The sequence below is a fragment of the Triticum dicoccoides genome, chromosome 3A (assembly GCF_002162155.2).
Source record: "Triticum dicoccoides isolate Atlit2015 ecotype Zavitan chromosome 3A, WEW_v2.0, whole genome shotgun sequence".
In the NCBI taxonomy this organism is placed as follows: Eukaryota; Viridiplantae; Streptophyta; class Magnoliopsida; order Poales; family Poaceae; genus Triticum; species Triticum dicoccoides.
This window is the reverse complement of record NC_041384.1, coordinates 524,793,221-524,812,582: the sequence shown is the minus strand read 5'-3', so window position 1 is coordinate 524,812,582 and position 19,362 is coordinate 524,793,221.

Below are 19,362 nucleotides of genomic sequence, written 5' to 3'. Positions count from 1 at the left end.
AGAAATTCCCGCCCGAAGTAAAAACGGTGAACATGATATACGCTACACACATCCCCAAAAGGGAGCGCAAGCGCGCACTATGGGACGTTTATGCGGTAGAGCCAGTCGCCCCAAAATTCAACCCATAGTTTTTGTTCCCGATCACCTTTGATCGTCATGATCATCCAACTAGCATCCGTCATGGCGGTTCGGCTGCATTGGTACTCGACCCAATCATCGACGAATTTCACATGACACGAGTCCTAATCGACGGTGGTAGCAGCCTCAACTTGCTCTATCAGGATACAGTACGCAAAATGGGCATTAATCCCTCACGAATCAAGCCCACGATAACTACCTTTAAAGGAGTTATACCAGGCGTAGAGTCCCGTTGTACGGGCTTGATCACGCTGGAGGTGGTCTTCGGTTCCCTAGATAACTTCCGAAGCGAAGAGCTAATCTTCAATATCGTCCCCTTCCGCAGTGGCTACCACGCACTGCTCGGACGGGCCGCATTTGCTAGATTCAACGCGGTGCCACATGATACGTCTCCATCGTATCTATAATTTTTTATTGTTCCATGCCAATATTCTACAACTTTCATATACTTTTGGCAACGTTTTATACAATTTTTGGGACTAACATATTGATCCAGTGCCCAGTGCCAGTTCCTGTTTGTTGCATGTTTTTTGTTTCACAGAATATCCATATCAAACGGAGTCCAAACGGGATAAAAACAGACGGAGATTTTTTTGGAATATATATGATTTTTGGGAAGAAAAATCCACGCGAGACGGTGCCCGAGGGAGGCATGAGGCAGGGGGCGCGCCCCTGACCCTCATGGCCACCCCGTAAGGCGGTTGATGCCCTTCTTTCGCCACAAGAAAGCTAATATCTGGATGGAGATCGTGTTAAAATTTCATCCCAATCGGAGTTACGGATCTCCGGGAATATAAGAAACGGTGAAAGGGTAGAATCTGGGAACGCAGAAACACAGAGAGACAGATCCAATCTCGGAGGGGCTCTCACCCCTCCCATGCCATGGAGACCAGGACCGGAGGGGAAACCCTTCTCCCATCTAGGGAGGAGGTCAAGGAAGAAGAAGAAGGAGGGGGCTCTCTCCCCTTCGCTTCCGGTGGCACCGGAGTGCCACCAGGGGCCATCATCATCACCACAATCTTCACCAACAACTTCACCGCCATCATCACCAACTCTTCCCCCTCTATGCAGTGGTGTAACCCCTCTTTTACTCGCTTTAATCTCTACTTAAACATGGTGCTCAACGCTATATATTATTTCCCAATGATGTATGGCTATCCTATGATGTTTGAGTAGATCCGTTTTGTCCTATGGGTTATTTGATGATCAAGATTGGTTTGAGTTGCATGTTCTATTATTGGTGCTGTCCTATGGTGCTCTCCATGTCACGCAAGCGTGAGGGATCCCCACTGTAGGGTGTTGCAATACGTTTATGATTCGCTTATAGTGGGTTGCGTGAGTGACAGAAACACAAACCGAGTAAGGGGGTTGTTGCGTATGGGATAAAGAGACTTGATGCTTTAATGCTATGGTTGGGTTTTACCTTAATGATCTTTAGTAGTTGCGGATGCTTGCTAGAGTTCCAATCATAAGTGCATATGATCCAAGTAGAGAAAGTATGTTAGCTTATGCCTCTCGCTCATATAAAATTGCAATAATGATTACCGGTCTAGTTATCGATTGCCTAGGGACAAATAACTTTCTCATAACAAAAAGCTCTTAACTAAAACTAACTTATTTGTGTCCTTACCTAAACATCCCCTAGTTTTTATTTACGTAATCTTTATTATCTTGCAAACCTATCCAAAAACACCTACAAAATACTTCTAGTTTCATACTTGTTCTAGGTAAAGCGAACGTCAAGCGTGCGTAGAGTTTTATCGGTGGTCGATAGAACTTGAGGGAATATTTGTTCTACCTTTAGCTCCTCATTGGGTTCGACACTCTTACTTATCGAAAACTGTTGCGATCCCCTATACTTGTGGGTTATCAAGACCTTTTTCTGGCGCCGTTGCCGGGGAGCCATAGCATGGGGTGAATATTCTCGTGTGTGCTTGTTTGCTTTATCACTAAGTAATTTTTATTTGTTGTTCTTAGTTGTTCTTTATCTTTAATTATGGATATGGAACACGAAATACCAAAAAAATTAGGTGTACTTGCTGCTCATGGAGATGAGGAACCTCCTAAAACTCTCGATGCTCGTTATGTGACAGATATTATGTACTACTTTGATAATCCAGAGAAAACCCCATTCAATTTGGTAATGGGAGACACGTTGGGTCAACGTGAATACTTTAGGGATTATCGCTTGACTCAAAAAGGGAAACTATTATGGGATCAAATTTATATGTTGTATTGGTATGCTAGGCAACTATGCTTGAGATATGATTATACTTGTTGCTCTAGGATGAAGGCTCCACACCGTCCCTTTTCATGTGAATTTAATGATAAAAAAACCTTGGCTTCTTATGCTAATGGTATATATGATTACTATGATGTGGAACAAATAGAAGAATTTGTTGCTTTTAAGGGTGCTTATGAAATTGAATCTTTGTTTGAAAAGTATGAAGCTTTTGATGATGATGTTTATAGGCCTGAAAATTTTGCTATATTGAAATATTGCTATGAGAATTATGAATACAATTCCTATATTGATGCACTTATTGAGAAAGTCTCTGCTGTCCAAGAAGAGACTAATATTTTGCAGGAGTCTATGGAAGAAGAAATTGATGAAACTGTGAGTTCATTGGATGAAAAATATGAGGAGGAGAGCGAAGAACAAAAGGAGGAAGAGCGGATTGATCACCCGTTCCCACCTTCTAATGAGAGTAACTCTTCAACTCATACATTGTTTAATTTCCCTTCGTGCTTACCGAAGGATGAATGCTATGATAATTGCTATGATCCCATTGATTCTTTTGAAATATCCCTTTTTGATGATGCTTGCTATGCTTGTGGCCAAGATGCCAATATGAATTATGCTTATGGAGATGAACTTGCTATAGTTCCTTATGTTAAACATGAAATTGTTGCTATTTCACCCACACATGATAGTCCTATTATCTTTTTGAATTCTCCAAACTACACTATATCGGAGAAGTTTGTGCTTATTAAGGATTATATTGATGGGTTGCCTTTTAATACTACACATGATGATTTTTGATAGATATAATATGCATGTGCTTGCTGCTCCTACTTGCAATTATTATGAGAGAGGAACTATATCTCCACCTCTCTATGTTTCCAATACGATAAAATTGCAAGAAACTGTTTATACTATGCATTGGCCTTTCCTATGTGTGCATGAATTGTTCTTTTATGACATGCCGATGCATAGGAAGAGAGTTAGACTTCGTTGTTACATGATATATGTTACTTTGTGCTCAGTACTAAATTACAAATCATTGTTAATTAAAATTGGCTTTGATATACCCTGGGATCCGGGTGGATTCACTACTTGAGCACTATATGCCTAGCTTAATGGCTTTAAAGAAAGCGCTGATAGGGAGACAACCCGGAAGTTTTATAGAGTCATTTACTTCTGTTGAGTGCTTTTATATAGTTTAAAAACAACAAAAATAAAGAGGGGAACCCAAAACTTTTTCAAAAAGGAAAGCGAAAGTGAGAAAGACGAGCATTGTTGAAGTGGGAGCTAGCCTTGAACTTTGTTCATGCTCACGGAAACTTTGTGAATCTTGATTACAGAAACTTTTCAATAAAAATAATTATCCCCTTGTACAATTCCATTGTATTATAAAAATAATGTGCCAAGGTTTGCCTTTAGGATGTTTACAATGCTTGTTGGTTTGTACGATGCAGGACAGAAACTTTGGCTGTAGTGCGCGATTTTACATTTTTTACTCGAACGTCAAATGGTTATAGTTCTTTTTGCACTGTCTTTATATACAAATTGTTTATTTGTCCTAATTTTGACAGAATTTTTAAAGTATCAGAAGTATGGTGAATGTTCAGATTGCTACAGACTGTTCTGTTTTTGACAGATTCTGTTTTTGATGCATAGTTTGCTTGTTTTGATGAAACTATCGATTTATATCAGTGGATTAAGCCATGGAAAAGTTATATTACAGTAGCTATAATGCAAAAAGGAAATATTAATTGGTTTTCAACAGTACTTAGAGTAGTGATTTGCTTTATTATACTAACGGATCTTACCGAGTTTTCTGTTGAAGTTTTGTGTGGATGAAGTGTTCGATGATCGAGAAGGTCTCGATGTGAGAAGAAGGAAGAGAGGCAAGAGCTCAAGCTTGGGGATTCCCAAGGCACCCCAAGTAAATATTCAAGGATACTCAAGCGTATAAGCTTGGGGATGCCCCGGAAGGCATCCCCTCTTTCTTCAACAAGTATCGATATGTTTTCAGATTCGTTTCGTTCATGTGATATGTGGAATCTTGGAGCGTCTTTTGCATTTAGTTTTCATTTTTCTTTTATGAACCATGCTGGTATGAGATAGTCCTTGGTTGATTTATAGAATGCTCTATGCACTTCATTTATATCTTTTGAGTATGGCTTTATAGAATGCTTCAGGTGCTTCACTTATATCATTTGAAGCTTGGATTGCCTGTTTCTCTTTACATAGAAAACCGCCATTTGTAGAATGCTCTTTTTCTTCACTTATATTTGTTAGAGCGTGGGCATATCTTTTGTAGAAATAATTAAACTCTCTTGCTTCACTTATATCTATTTAGAGAGATGACAGGAATTGGTCATTCACATGGTTAGTCATAAAATCCTACATAAAACTTGTAGATCACTGAATATGATATGTTTGATTTCTTGCAATAGTTTTGTGATATAAAGATGGTGATATTAGAGTCATGCTAGTGGGTAGTTGTGGATTAGTATAAATACTTGTGTTGAGGTTTGTGATGTTGGAAATATGCCCTAGAGGCAATAATAAAAGTATTATTATTATATTTCCTTGTTCATGATAATTGTCTTTTATTCATGCTATAACTGTATTATCCGGAAATCGTAATACACGTGTGAATACATAGACCACAATATGTCCCTAGTGAGCCTCTAGTTGACTAGCTCGTTGTGATCAACAGATAGTCATGGTTTCCTGGCTATGGACATTGGATGTCGTTGATAACAGGATCACATCATTAGGAGAATGATGTGATGGACAAGACCCAATCCTAAGACTAGCACAAAAGATCGTGTAGTTCATTTGCTAGAGCTTTGCCAATGTCAAGTATCTCTTCCTTTGACCATGAGATCGTGTAACTCCTGGATACCGTAGGAGTGCTTTGGGTGTATCAAACGTCACAACGTAACTGGGTGACTATAAAGGTGCACTACATGTATCTCCGAAAGTATCTATTGTTTTATGCGGATCGAGACTGGGATTTGTCACTCCGTGTAAACGGAGAGGTATCTCTGGGCCCACTCGGTAGGACATCATCATATGCGCAATGTGACCAAGGAGTTGATCACGGGATGATGTGTTACAGAACGAGTAAAGTGACTTGCCGGTAACGAGATTGAACAAGGTATCGGTATACCGACGATCGAATCTCGGGCAAGTAAAATACCGCTAGACAAAGGGAATTGTATACGGGATCGATTGAGTCCTTGACATCGTGGTTCATCCGATGAGATCATCGTGGAACATGTGGGAACCAACATGGGTATCCAGATCCCGCTGTTGGTTATTGACCGGAGAACGTCTCGGTCATGTCTGCATGTCTCCCGAACCCGTAGGGTCTACACACTTAAGGTTCGATGACGCTAGGGTTATAAAGGAAGCTTGTATGTGGTAACCGAATGTTGTTCGGAGTCCCGGATGAGATCCCGGACGTCACGAGGAGTTCCGGAATGGTCCGGAGGTAAAGATTTATATATGGGAAGTCCTATTTTGGTCACCGGAAAAGTTTCGGGCGATATCGGTATTGTACCGGGACCACCGGGAGGGTCCCGGGGGTCCACCAAGTGGGGCCACCTGCCCCAGAAGGTTGCGTGGGCCAAGTGTGGGAGGGGACCAGCCCCTAGGAGGGCTGGTGCGCCCCCCACAAGGAGTCCAAGGCGCAAGAGAGAGTGGGAGGGGGCAAACCCTAGTCCAGATGGGCCTTAAGGCCCATATTGGTGCGCCTCCCTCTCCTCTCCCCCCTTGGCCGCCTCCCCTTTGCCATCTAGGGCTGGCCGCACCCCTTGGGGGTGGGAAACCCTAAAGGGGGCGCAGCCCCCCCCTCTCCCCTATATATAGTGAGGCCTAGGGCTGCCCATAACACATGAGTTCTCTTCCTCTTGGTGCAGCCCTACCTCTCTCCCTACTCCTCTTCTCCCATGGTGCTTGGCGAAGCCCTGCGGGATTGCCATGCTCCTCCACCACCACCACGCCGTTGTGCTGCTGTTGGATGGAGTCTTCCTCAACCTCTCCCTCTCTCCTTGCTGGATCAAGGCGTGGGAGACGTCACCGGGCTGTACGTGTGTTGAACGCGGAGGTGCCGTCCGTTCGGCACTTGATCATCGGTGATCTGAATCACGACGAGTACGACTCCATCAACCCCGTTCACTTGAACGCTTCCGCTTAGCGATCTATAAGGGTATGTAGATGCACTCTCTTTCTACTCGTTGCTGGTCTCTCCATAGATAGATCTTGGTGATTCGTAGGAAAATTTTTGAATTTCTGCTACGTTCCCCAACAGTGGCATCATGAGCTAGGTCTATTGCATAGATTCTTTGCACGAGTAGAACACAAAGTAGTTGTGGGCGTTGATGTTGTTCAATATGCTTACCGTTACTAGTCCAATCTTGTTTCGACGGTATTGTGGGATGAAGCGGCCCGGACCGACCTTACACGTACTCTTATGTGAGACAGGTTCCACCGATTGACATGCACTTGGTGCATAAGGTGGCTAGCGGGTGCCAGTCTCTCCCACTTTAGTCGGAACGGATTCGATGAAAAGGGTCCTTATGAAGGGTAAATAGCAATTGGCATATCACGTTGTGGTTTTGCGTAGGTAAGAAACGTTCTTGCTAGAAACCCATAGCAGCCACGTAAAACATGCAAACAACAATTAGAGGACGTCTAACTTGTTTTTGCAGGGTATGCTATGTGATGTGATATGGCCAAAAGGATGTGATGAATGATATGTGATGTATGAGATTGATCATGTTCTTGTAATAGGATTCACGACTTGCATGTCGATGAGTATGACAACCGGCAGGAGCCATAGGAGTTGTCTTTATTTTTTGTATGACCTGCGTGTCATTGAAGAACGCCATGTAAACTACTTTACTTTATTGCTAAACGCGTTAGTCATAGAAGTTGAAGTAGTCGTTGGCATGACAACTTCATGAAGACACGATGACGGAGATCATGATGATGGAGATCATGGTGTCATGCCGGTGACAAGATGATCATGGAGCCCCGAAGATGAAGATCAAAGGAGCTATATGATATTGGCCATATCATGTCACTACTCTATTTGATTGCATGTGATGTTTATCATGTTTATGCATCTTGTTTACTTAGGACGACGGTAGTAAATAAGATGATCCCTTACAAAATTTCAAGAAGTGTTCTCCCCTAACTGTGCACCGTTGCTACAGTTCGTCGCTTCTAAGCACCACGTGATGATCGGGTGTGATGGATTCTTACGTTCACATACAACAGGTGTAAGACAGTTTTACACAGCGAAAACACTTAGGGTTAACTTGACGAGCCTAGCATGTGCAGACATGGCCTCGGAACACGGAGACCGAAAGGTCGAGCATGAGTCGTATAGTAGATACGATCAACATGAAGATGTTCACCGACGTTAACTAGTCCGTCTCACGTGATGATCGGACACGGCCTAGTTGACTCGGATCATGTAATCACTTAGATGACTAGAGGGATGTCTATCTGAGTGGGAGTTCATAAGATGAACTTAATTATCCTGAACATAGTCAAAAGACCCTTTGCAAATTATGTCGTAGCTCACGCTATAGTTCTACTGTTTAGATATGTTCCTAGAGAAAATATAGTTGAAAGTTGATAGTAGCGATTATGCGATCAGTAGAAAGCTTATGTCCTTAATGCACCGCTTAGTGTGCTGAACCCCAAACGTCGTTTGTGGATGTTGCGAACATCGGACATACACGTTTTGATAACTACATGATAGTTCAGTTAAATGGTTTAAGTAGAGGCACCAAAGACGTTTTCGAAACGTCGCGGAACATATGAGATGTTTCGAGGGCTGAAATTAGGATTTCAGGCTCGTGCCCACGTCAAGAGGTATGAGACCTCCGACAATTTTCTTAGCCTACAAACTAAGGGAGAAAAGCTCAATCGTTGAGCTTGTGCTCAGATTGTCTGAGTACAACAATCACTTGAATCAAGTGGGAGTTGATCTTCCAGATGAAATAGTGATAGTTTCTCCGAAGTCATTACCACCAAGCCGCTAGAGCTTCGTGATGAACTATAACATATCAGGGATAGATATGATGATCCTTGAGGTATTCGCGTTGTTTGACATCGCGAAAGTAGAAATCAAGAAGGAGCATCAATTGTTGATGGTTGGTGAAACCACTAGTTTCAAGAAGGGCAAGGGAACAAAGGGATACTTCATGAAACGGCAATTCAGCTGCTGCTCTAGTGAAGAAACCCAAGGTTGAACCCAAACCCGAGACTAAGTGCTTCTGAAATAAGGGGAACAACCACTGGAGCAGAATTACCCTAGATACTTGGTAGATGAGAAGGCTGGCAAAGTCAATTGGATATACATTATGTTAATGTGTACTTTACTAGTACTCCTAGTAGCACCAGGGTATTAGATACCGGTTCGGTTGCTAAGTGTTAGTAACTCGAAATAAAAGGCTACGGAATAAACGGAGACTAGCTAAAGGTGAGCTGACGATATATGTTGGAAGTGTTTCCAAGATTGATATGATCAAGCATCGCACGCTCCCTCTACCACCGAGATTGGTGTTTGCGTTGAGCATAGACATGATTGGATTATGTCTATCGCAATACGGTTATTCATTTAAGGAGAATAATGGTTACTCTGTTTATTTGAATAATACCTTCAATGGTCTTACACCTAAAATGAATGGTTTATTGAATCTCGGTCGTAGTGATACACATTTTCATGCCAAAAGATATAAGATAGTAATGATAGTACCACTTACTTGTGGCACTGCCATGTAAGTCATAATGGTATAAAACGCATGAAGAAGCTCCATGTTGATGGATCTTTGGACTCACTCATTTTTGAAAAGTTTGAGACATGCGAACCATGTCTATTGGTGTATATGCATGAAGAAACTCCATGCAAATGGATCGTTCGGACTCACTTGATTTTGAATCACTTGAGATATGCAAATCATACCACATGGGCAAGATGACTGAAAAGCCTCATTTTCAGTAAGATGGAACAAGATAGCAACTTGTTGGAAGTAACACATTTTGATGTGTGCAGTCCAATAAGTGCTGAGGCATGCAGTAAATATCGTTATGTTCTTACTTCACAGATGATTCGAGTAGATGTTGAGTATATTTACTTGATGAAACACAAGTCTGAATTATTGAATGGTTCAAGTAATTTCAGAGTGAAGTAGCAGATCATTGTGACAAGAGGATAAAATGTCTATGATATGATCATAGAGATGAATATCTGAGTTACGAGTTTTGGCACACAATTAAGACATTGTGGAAATTGTTTCATAATTAATACCGCCTGGAACACCATAGTGTGATGGTGTGTCCGAACATCATAGTTGCACCCTATTGGATATGGTGCGTACCATGATGTCTCTTATCGAATTACCACTATTGTTCATGGGTTAGGCATTAGAGACAACCACATTCACTTTAAATAGGGCACCACGTAATTCCGTTGAGATGACACCGTATGAATTATGGTTTAGAGAAACCTAAGTTGTCGTTTCTTAAAGGTTTGGGGCTGCGACGCTTATGTGAAAAAGTTTCAGGATTGATAAGCTCGAACCCAAAGCGGATAAAATGCATCTTCATAGGAAACCCAAAACAGTTGGGTATACCTCCTAATTCAGATTCGAAAGCAATATGGATTGTTTCTTGAATCGGGTCCTTTCTCGAGGAAAGGTTTCTCTCGAAAGAGTTGAGTGGGAGGATGGTGGAGACTTGATGAGGTTATTGAACCGTCTCTTCAACTAGTGTGTGGCAGGGCACAGGAAGTTGTTCCTGTGGCACCTACACCAATTGAAGTGGAAGCTTATGATATTGATCATGAAACTTCGGATCAAGTCACTACCAAACCTCGTAGGACGACAAGGACACGTACTACTTCGGAGTGGTAAGGTGATCCTGTCTTGAAGGTCATGTTGCTAGACAACAATGAACCTACGAGCTATGGAGAAGCGATGGTGGGCCCGGATTCCGATAAATGGCTTGAGGCCATAAAATCCGAGAACGGATCCATGGACTTTGGTGGACTTGCCCGATGATCGGCAAGCCATTAAGATAAATGGATCTTTAAGAAGAAGACGGACGTGGATGGTAATGTCACCGTCCATGAAGCTCGACTTGTGGCGAAAAGTTTTTCACAAGTTCAAGGAGTTGACTACGATGAGATTTTCTCATCCGTAGCGATGCTTAAGTCCGTCGGAATCATGTTAGCATTAGCTGCATTTATGAAATCTGGCAGACGGATGTCAAAACGAGTTTCCTTACCAGTTTTCGTAAGGAAAGGTTGTATGTAATACAATCAGAAAGTTTTTGTCGATCCTAAGGATGCTAAAAGGTATGCAAAGCTCCAGCAATCCTTCTAAGGACTGGAGTGAGCATCTCGGAGTTGCAATGTTTGCTTTGATGATGATCAAAATTTTGGGTTTGTACAAAGTTTATGAGAAACTTGTATTTCCAAAGAAGTGAGTGGGAGCACTATAGAATTTCTGATGAGTATATGTTGTTGACATATTGATGATCAGAGATGATGTAGAATTTCTAGAAAGCATATAGGGTTATTTTGAAAGTGTTTTTCAATGGAAAGCCTGGATTAAGCTACTTGAACATTGAGCATCAAGATCTATAAGGATAGATCAAAATGCTTAATAATACTTTCAAATGAGCACATACCTTGACATGATCTTGAAGGTGTTCAAGATGGACCAGTCACAGAAGGAGTTCTTGCCTGAGTTGTAAGGTACGAAGTTAAGACTTAAAGCTCGACCACGGCAGAATAGAGAGAAAGGACGAAGGTCGTCCCCTATGCTTTAGACGTAGGCTCTACAATATGCTATGCTGTGTACCGCACCGAAAGTGTGCCTTGCCATGAGTCAGTCAAGGGGTACAAGAGTGATCCATGAATGGATCACAGGACAGCGGTCAAAGTTATCCTTAGTAACTAGTGGACTAAGGAATCTTCTCGATTATGGAGGTGGTAAAAGAGTTCGTCGTAAAGGTTACGACGATGCAAGCTTGACACCTATCCGGATAGCTCTGAGTAGAGAGACCGGATACATATAATGGAGCAATAATTTAGAATAGCTCTAAGTAGAACAGTTGTTTGGAATAGCTCCAAATAGAGCGTGGTAGCTGCATCTAGGAGATGACATAGAGATTTGTAAAACACACACGGATCTGAAAGGTTCAGACCCGTTGACTAAAACCTCTCTCACAAGCAACATGATCAAACCTAAAACTCATTGAGTATTAATCACATAGTGATGTGAACTAGACTACTGATTCTAGTAAACTCTTGGGTATTAGTCACATAGCGATGTGACCTGTGAGTGTTGATCACACGGCGATGTGAACTAGATTATTGACTCTAGTGCAAGTGGGAGACTGTTGGAAATATGCCCTAGAGGCAATAATAAAAGTATTATTATTATATTTCCTTGTTCATGATAATTGTCTTTTATTCATGCTATAACTGTATTATCCGGAAATCGTAATACACGTGTGAATACATAGACCACAATATGTCCCTAGTGAGCCTCTAGTTGACTAGCTCGTTGTGATCAACAGATAGTCATGGTTTCCTGGCTATGGACATTGGATGTCGTTGATAACAGGATCACATCATTAGGAGAATGATGTGATGGACAAGACCCAATCCTAAGACTAGCACAAAAGATCGTGTAGTTCATTTGCTAGAGCTTTGCCAATGTCAAGTATCTCTTCCTTTGACCATGAGATCGTGTAACTCCTGGATACCGTAGGAGTGCTTTGGGTGTATCAAACGTCACAACGTAACTGGGTGACTATAAAGGTGCACTACATGTATCTCCGAAAGTATCTATTGTTTTATGCGGATCGAGACTGGGATTTGTCACTCCGTGTAAACGGAGAGGTATCTCTGGGCCCACTCGGTAGGACATCATCATATGCGCAATGTGACCAAGGAGTTGATCACGGGATGATGTGTTACGGAACGAGTAAAGTGACTTGCCGGTAACGAGATTGAACAAGGTATCGGTATACCGACGATCGAATCTCGGGCAAGTAAAATACCGCTAGACAAAGGGAATTGTATACGGGATCGATTGAGTCCTTGACATCGTGGTTCATCCGATGAGATCATCGTGGAACATGTGGGAACCAACATGGGTATCCAGATCCCGCTGTTGGTTATTGACCGGAGAACGTCTCGGTCATGTCTGCATGTCTCCCGAACCCGTAGGGTCTACACACTTAAGGTTCGATGACGCTAGGGTTATAAAGGAAGCTTGTATGTGGTAACCGAATGTTGTTCGGAGTCCCGGATGAGATCCCGGACGTCACGAGGAGTTCCGGAATGGTCCGGAGGTAAAGATTTATATATGGTAAGTCCTGTTTTGGTCACCGGAAAAGTTTCGGGCGATATCGGTATTGTACCGGGACCACCGGGAGGGTCCCGGGGGTCCACCAAGTGGGGCCACCTGCCCCAGAAGGTTGCGTGGGCCAAGTGTGGGAGGGGACCAGCCCCTAGGAGGGCTGGTGCGCCCCCCACAAGGAGTCCAAGGCGCAAGAGAGAGTGGGAGGGGGCAAACCCTAGTCCAGATGGGCCTTAAGGCCCATATTGGTGCGCCTCCCTCTCCTCTCCCCCCTTGGCCGCCTCCCCTTTGCCATCTAGGGCTGGCCGCACCCCTTGGGGGTGGGAAACCCTAAAGGGGGCGCAGCCCCCCCCTCTCCCCTATATATAGTGAGGCCTAGGGCTGCCCATAACACATGAGTTCTCTTCCTCTTGGTGCAGCCCTACCTCTCTCCCTACTCCTCTTCTCCCATGGTGCTTGGCGAAGCCCTGCGGGATTGCCACGCTCCTCCACCACCACCACGCCGTTGTGCTGCTGTTGGATGGAGTCTTCCTCAACCTCTCCCTCTCTCCTTGCTGGATCAAGGCGTGGGAGACGTCACCGGGCTGTACGTGTGTTGAACGCGGAGGTGCCGTCCGTTCGGCACTTGATCATCGGTGATCTGAATCACGACGAGTACGACTCCATCAACCCCGTTCACTTGAACGCTTCCGCTTAGCGATCTACAAGGGTATGTAGATGCACTCTCTTTCTACTCGTTGCTGGTCTCTCCATAGATAGATCTTGGTGATTCGTAGGAAAATTTTTGAATTTCTGCTACGTTCCCCAACATGTGATTCCCGTAGCATGGGCGTATGGTGAACCGTTATGTAACAAAGTCGGAGCATGAGGTATTTATTGATTATCTTCCTTATGAGTGGCGGTCGGGGACGAGCGATGATCTTTTCCTACCAATCTATCCCCCTAGGAGCATGCGCGTAGTACTTTGTTTCGATGACTAATAGACTTTTCCAATAAGTATGTGAGTTCTTTATGACTAATGTTGAGTCCATGGATTATACACACTCTCACCCTTCCACCATTGCTAGCCTCTCCAGTACCGCGCAACTTTCGCCGGTACTTTAGACCCACCATATACCTTCCTCAAAACAGCCACCATACCTACCTATCATGGCATTTCCATAGCCATTCCGAGATATATTGCCATGCAACTTCCATCATCATCATATACATGACTTGATCATTCATTGTCATATTGCTTTGCATGATCGTAAGATAGCTAGCATGATATTTTCATGTCTTGTCCGTTTTTGATGTCATTGCTACGCTAGATCATTGCACATCCCGGTACACTGCCGGAGGCATTCATACAGAGTCATATCTTTGTTCTAGTATCCAGTTGTAATATTGAGTTGTAAGTAAATAAAAGTGTGATGATCATCATTATTAGAGCATTGTCCCAGTGAGGAAAGGATGATGGAGACTATGATTCCCCCACAAGTCGGGATGAGACTCCGTACGAAAAAAAAGAGAAAAAAAAGAGAAAGGCCAAAAAAAGAGAAAGGCCAAAAAAAGAAGGCCCAAAAATAAATAAAAAATGAAAGAAAAAGAGAGAAGGGACAATGTTACTATCCTTTTACCACACTTGTGCTTCAGAGTAGCACCATGTTCTTCATATAGAGAGTCTCTTGAGTTATCACTTTCATATACTAGTGGAATTTTCATTATAGAACTTGGCTTGTATATTCCGATGATGGGCTTCCTCAAATGCCCGAGGTCTTCATGAGCAAGCAAGTTGGATGCACACCCACTTAGTTTCCAGTTTGAGCTTTCATACACTTATAGCTCGTAGTGCATCCGTTGCATGGCAATCCCTACTCACTCACATTGATATCTATTGATGGGCATCTCCATAGACCGTTGATACGCCTAGTTGATGTGAGATTATCTTCTCCTTTTTTGTCTTCTCCACAACCACCATTCTATTCCACCTATAGTGCTATGTCCATGGCTCACGCTCATGTATTGCGTGAAAGTTGAAAAGGTTTGAGAACGTCAAAAGTATGAAACAATTGCTTGGCTTGTCATCGGGGTTGTGCATGATGTGAATATTTTGTGTGGTGAAGACGGAGCATAGCCAGACTATATGATTTTGTAGGGATAACTTTCTTTGGCCATGTAATTTTGAAAAGACATGATTACTTTATTAGTAGGCTCGAAGTATTATTGTTTTTATGTCAAATGATAGACTATTGCTTTGAATCACTGGTATCTTAATATTCATGCCATGATTAGATATGTGATCAAGATTATGCTAGGTAGCATTCCACATCAAAAATTATCTTTTTTATCATTTACCTACTCGAGGACGAGCAGGAATTAAGCTTGGGGATGCTGATACGTCTCCGTCATATCTATAATTTTTGATTGTTCCATGCCAATATTCTACAACTTTCATATACTTTTGGCAACTTTTTATACTATTTTTGGGACTAACATATTGATCTAGTGCCCAGTGCCAGTTCCTGTTTGTTGCATGTTTTTTGTTTCACAGAATATCCATATCAAACGGAGTCCAAACGGGATAAAAACTGACAGAGATTTTTTTGGAATATATATGATTTTTGGGAAGAAAAATCCATGCGAGACAGTGCCCGAGGGAGGCACGAGGCAGGGCGGCGCGCCCCACCCCCCTAGGCGTGCCCCTGACCCTCATGGCCACCCCGTAAGGCGGTTGATGCCCTTCTTTCGCTGCAAGAAAGCTAATATCCGGACAGAGATCATGTTAATATTTCAGCCCAATCGGAGTTAGGGATCTCCGGGAATATAAGAAACGGTGAAAGGGTAGAATCTGGGAACGCAGGAACACAGAGAGACAGATCCAATCTCGGAGGGGCTCTCGCCCCTCCCATGCCATGGAGACCAAGGACCAGAGAGGAAACCCTTCTCCCATCTAGGGAGGAGGTCAAGGAAGAAGAAGAAGGAGGAGGGGGCTCTCTCCCCTTTGCTTCCGGTGGCACCGGAGTGCCACCGGGGGCCATCATCATCACCGCAATCTTCACCAACAACTTCACCGCCATCATCACCAACTCTTCCCCCCTCTATGCAGCGGTGTAACCCCTCTTTTACCCGCTGTAATCTCTACTTAAACATGGTTCTCAATGCTATATATTATTTCCCAATGATGTATGGCTATCCTATGATGTTTGAGTAGATCCGTTTTGTCCTATGGGTTATTTGATGATCAAGATTGGTTTGAGTTGCATGTTCTATTATTGGTGCTGTCCTATGGTGCTCTCCGTGTCGCGCAAGCGTGAGGGATCCCCGCTGTAGGGTGTTGCAATACGTTTATGATTCGCTTATAGTGGGTTGCGTGAGTGACTGAAACACAAACCCGAGTAAGGGGGTTGTTGCGTATGGGATAAAGAGGACTTGATTCTTTAATGCTATGGTTGGGTTTTACCTTAATGATCTTTAGTAGTTGCGGATGCGGAGGCGGCGGAGATCGACGAGCACCAGCCGTAGTAGTACTTCTTATTTTGTTTAATTAAGAGCGCCAATCTTTAATTTGTTAGAGTAATTTTTAGGTCAGCTAGCTTTGATTAATTGTTGAACTTGCTCGATTAAGAAGTTAGTCTCCTTTGTGTACCCAAATTATGCAATGACATGGATGACCACTGTAACCATGGAAATTCGAACCAAAATTTTTGACGTTCAAACTCAACACACACGAGTTAAGCTATCTGAATCAATTGTGATGTTCACGTATCGTACGCAGTTCTGAATAAGGGACCGTGTCTGATGACACTTTGCGCGCTAGTTTTTTCACTGAAGCGATTCCAAATTTTAGGCTTCCGCGGAAATATCTACCTCCCCACCCCCTCCCCCTTACCAAAAGCCACATTTCCCCTCTTTTCGCCTTCCTTTGCAAGTTGAAACCTTCACTCCTTGATTGCAGCGCCGCTGCCTCCTCGCCGGTGACCCTCCTTCACGCTCCTCGGCCTCGCCTATCCAGGTAGGTAATCCACACCCGACCCCCATCCTCCTCCTCCTTCCACATCCCACATGTCCCGACCGCCGGTGCGAGCGCGACACCTTCCACCCAAATCACCGACCCCTCCATCAAATAAGCACCGGCCTAAGCCATGGTGCACGCAGTATAGCCAGGACCTCAAGGAGCATTTGGCAGCGGAGAAGCAAATCGCAGCCGCATGCGCGGATAAGGTCGCGATGGCTGCCATTCGTGCCGACCCCTAGATTTTGGAGGAGCACCTTGCCATTTTCTAGCTACGCCGATTAAGCATGCTTGGTTTACCCGTTGCGTGTGCTGCTCCTGCCTTTCCTTCACAAATTCTAATGAATTGTGCTATCTAATTTCGCCATGCAATCTGTTGCTCTAGTGTATATGTTCTATATGTCGTGCAGTGTGGTGCTCACTTATTAATTGTTTTGTTAATTAGTTGTCGTCTTCAGGTAACTGTTTGGTTCAATTCTGCAAATGTGATGTTCAATTCTTCAGGCTGCAATTTTGTATTGTCTTCCATGTGAGAAATAAATCGAATTTATCTTTACAAAATACATGAGAAACGAATACAATTGCCTGTAGTTAACTGTCTGATCATCTATTAGGAGTATGTTATATTGTGCAATGTGGTGCTCAGTTAATGTTTGCTTCATTTGTTGTGTTGTTTAGTTAACTGCTTGGTTCAATTCTGCAATGCGATGTCCAATTGTCGTGGGTAGAATTTTGTATTGTTGTGCATGTGAGGAATAAATCGAATTTGGCTGCACTTAATACATGAGAAACATATACATGTGCTATATTTCTCAGTTCTTAATCATGCTTGGTTTGGATAAATGGGTTTTCCGTGTGGCTTGAATTAATCTGATGAATCTGCAATGTGCTTATTTTTCATCAATATATTTTACTGATAGCATGCGAACCCTTACTTAACTTGATGACTAACTACCTTATATGTGTTGCAGGAAAACAATGGGAAGCACTGAGGTTTACAATCGAGGTTAGCACGTGCATGGTCCGTTGTCTAATAGCACATTATTGTGCAATTACAGGAACCATTATAATATTTAGGTTTTTAACAATTTGGTCTTGCACATGTAGGTCCTGCTGTCAGAGGTTTTGACCCACTGTTCGACCCTTTTTGCATATGGGGAAATGAGTTGTCTATGAATATCAGTCAAGTCAAGAAAATCATAAAGATTGTTAGGATAAAGAAATTAGCGACAAAAAACAACAAGATTTTTGTCTGCACAATGAAGAAGACATCAGTTCACTAGAGGATGGTACTAACTATTATATCTTTCCTTTTTTATTCCTTTGCCCCATTTCCAATATAGAGAAGATATTTATGCACATCCTTGTTTTCAGGCCTTTCCAAAGCAGTTCACTGATGATTACCTCTCAAACCACCTGTATGGTCAGGAGGCGAGAAAGGTATTCATACAACACCCACGGTTCAATATTGAAGTGTTCCTGAAGAGGACGAAGGATGGACGGTCAATCATCCACAGGCACTGGCCTAAAGTTACAAAGACCTTCAACATCAATGGAGGCTCAATATTCGCCTTGTGCTTCAGCAGTTTTCCAGATGAGATACATCTGTCTATGTACCGTCTATGATGCTAATTTCGAAAGGTTATAGATGTTGCATGTGAAACTTGGTCCTGGTGTAGTTGTGTAATGGGGTAGCTGAGTGCTGAAGCTATATGATGTTGCACTCTGATGTATTTCAATTATAAAAATGAAATATATTGTGTGCTTAATATGAAATGTCAATTAGATTAATAAATGGATTATGAATAATCGGATAAATAGCCTGCTAATGGTGAATTAGCCTGCTAATTGGGTTTTGCTATTGCAAACAGTTGTTGAAAAAATACCATGGGTGATGACCTTAGGCAACGCACACAGTTTTTAGGAATAAACCGTGTTGGATTAATGAACAATCACACACGACTTTCTCTTGAAAACTGTTTGCGTTAGGCCACCTTGCGCAAACGTTTACCACATAAAAACTATGTGTGATGGATAGCCTGCCTTTGCCACACAGTTTCTTCCACGGACCGTGTGTGATATATTCATTAACGCAAACAATTTAACGGGAAAAATTGTGTGTGATGTACTTGTGAACGGAAACGTTTTCCTTGGAGCGACTGTGTGGGATGTACATACGTACAGAAACGTTTAGCGGGGACTCACTGTGTGGGATGTACTTGCGACCGGAAACAATTTCACCGTATAATTGTATTTGTTTTAGCTCTACTGTATGTATTTCCGTATTTAAGCGCTCGTCGGTCGCACACGACCTCATTTTTCTGAACGTGTGTGCCAGGAGGGCCTATCCCCGACGGTTTCTGGGTCGTGTGGGAAGGACCCCCCTATCGCCCACACTCACTTGGCGATGGTTCCAAATGCCGTCGCAGAAAGGGGTTAAAAACCGTTTGTTTAGGAGGTCGATGTACTGGTGGCGTGTGATGCCTCCATCATGACTATGCAGTCCTCCCACTATAGTTAAAGTGGAAAATGCTTGCGGTCAAGCAGATAAACATTGCTACCAACTTTGGAGTTGATAAGCATCTGAATATGGGGTGCAAATCCAC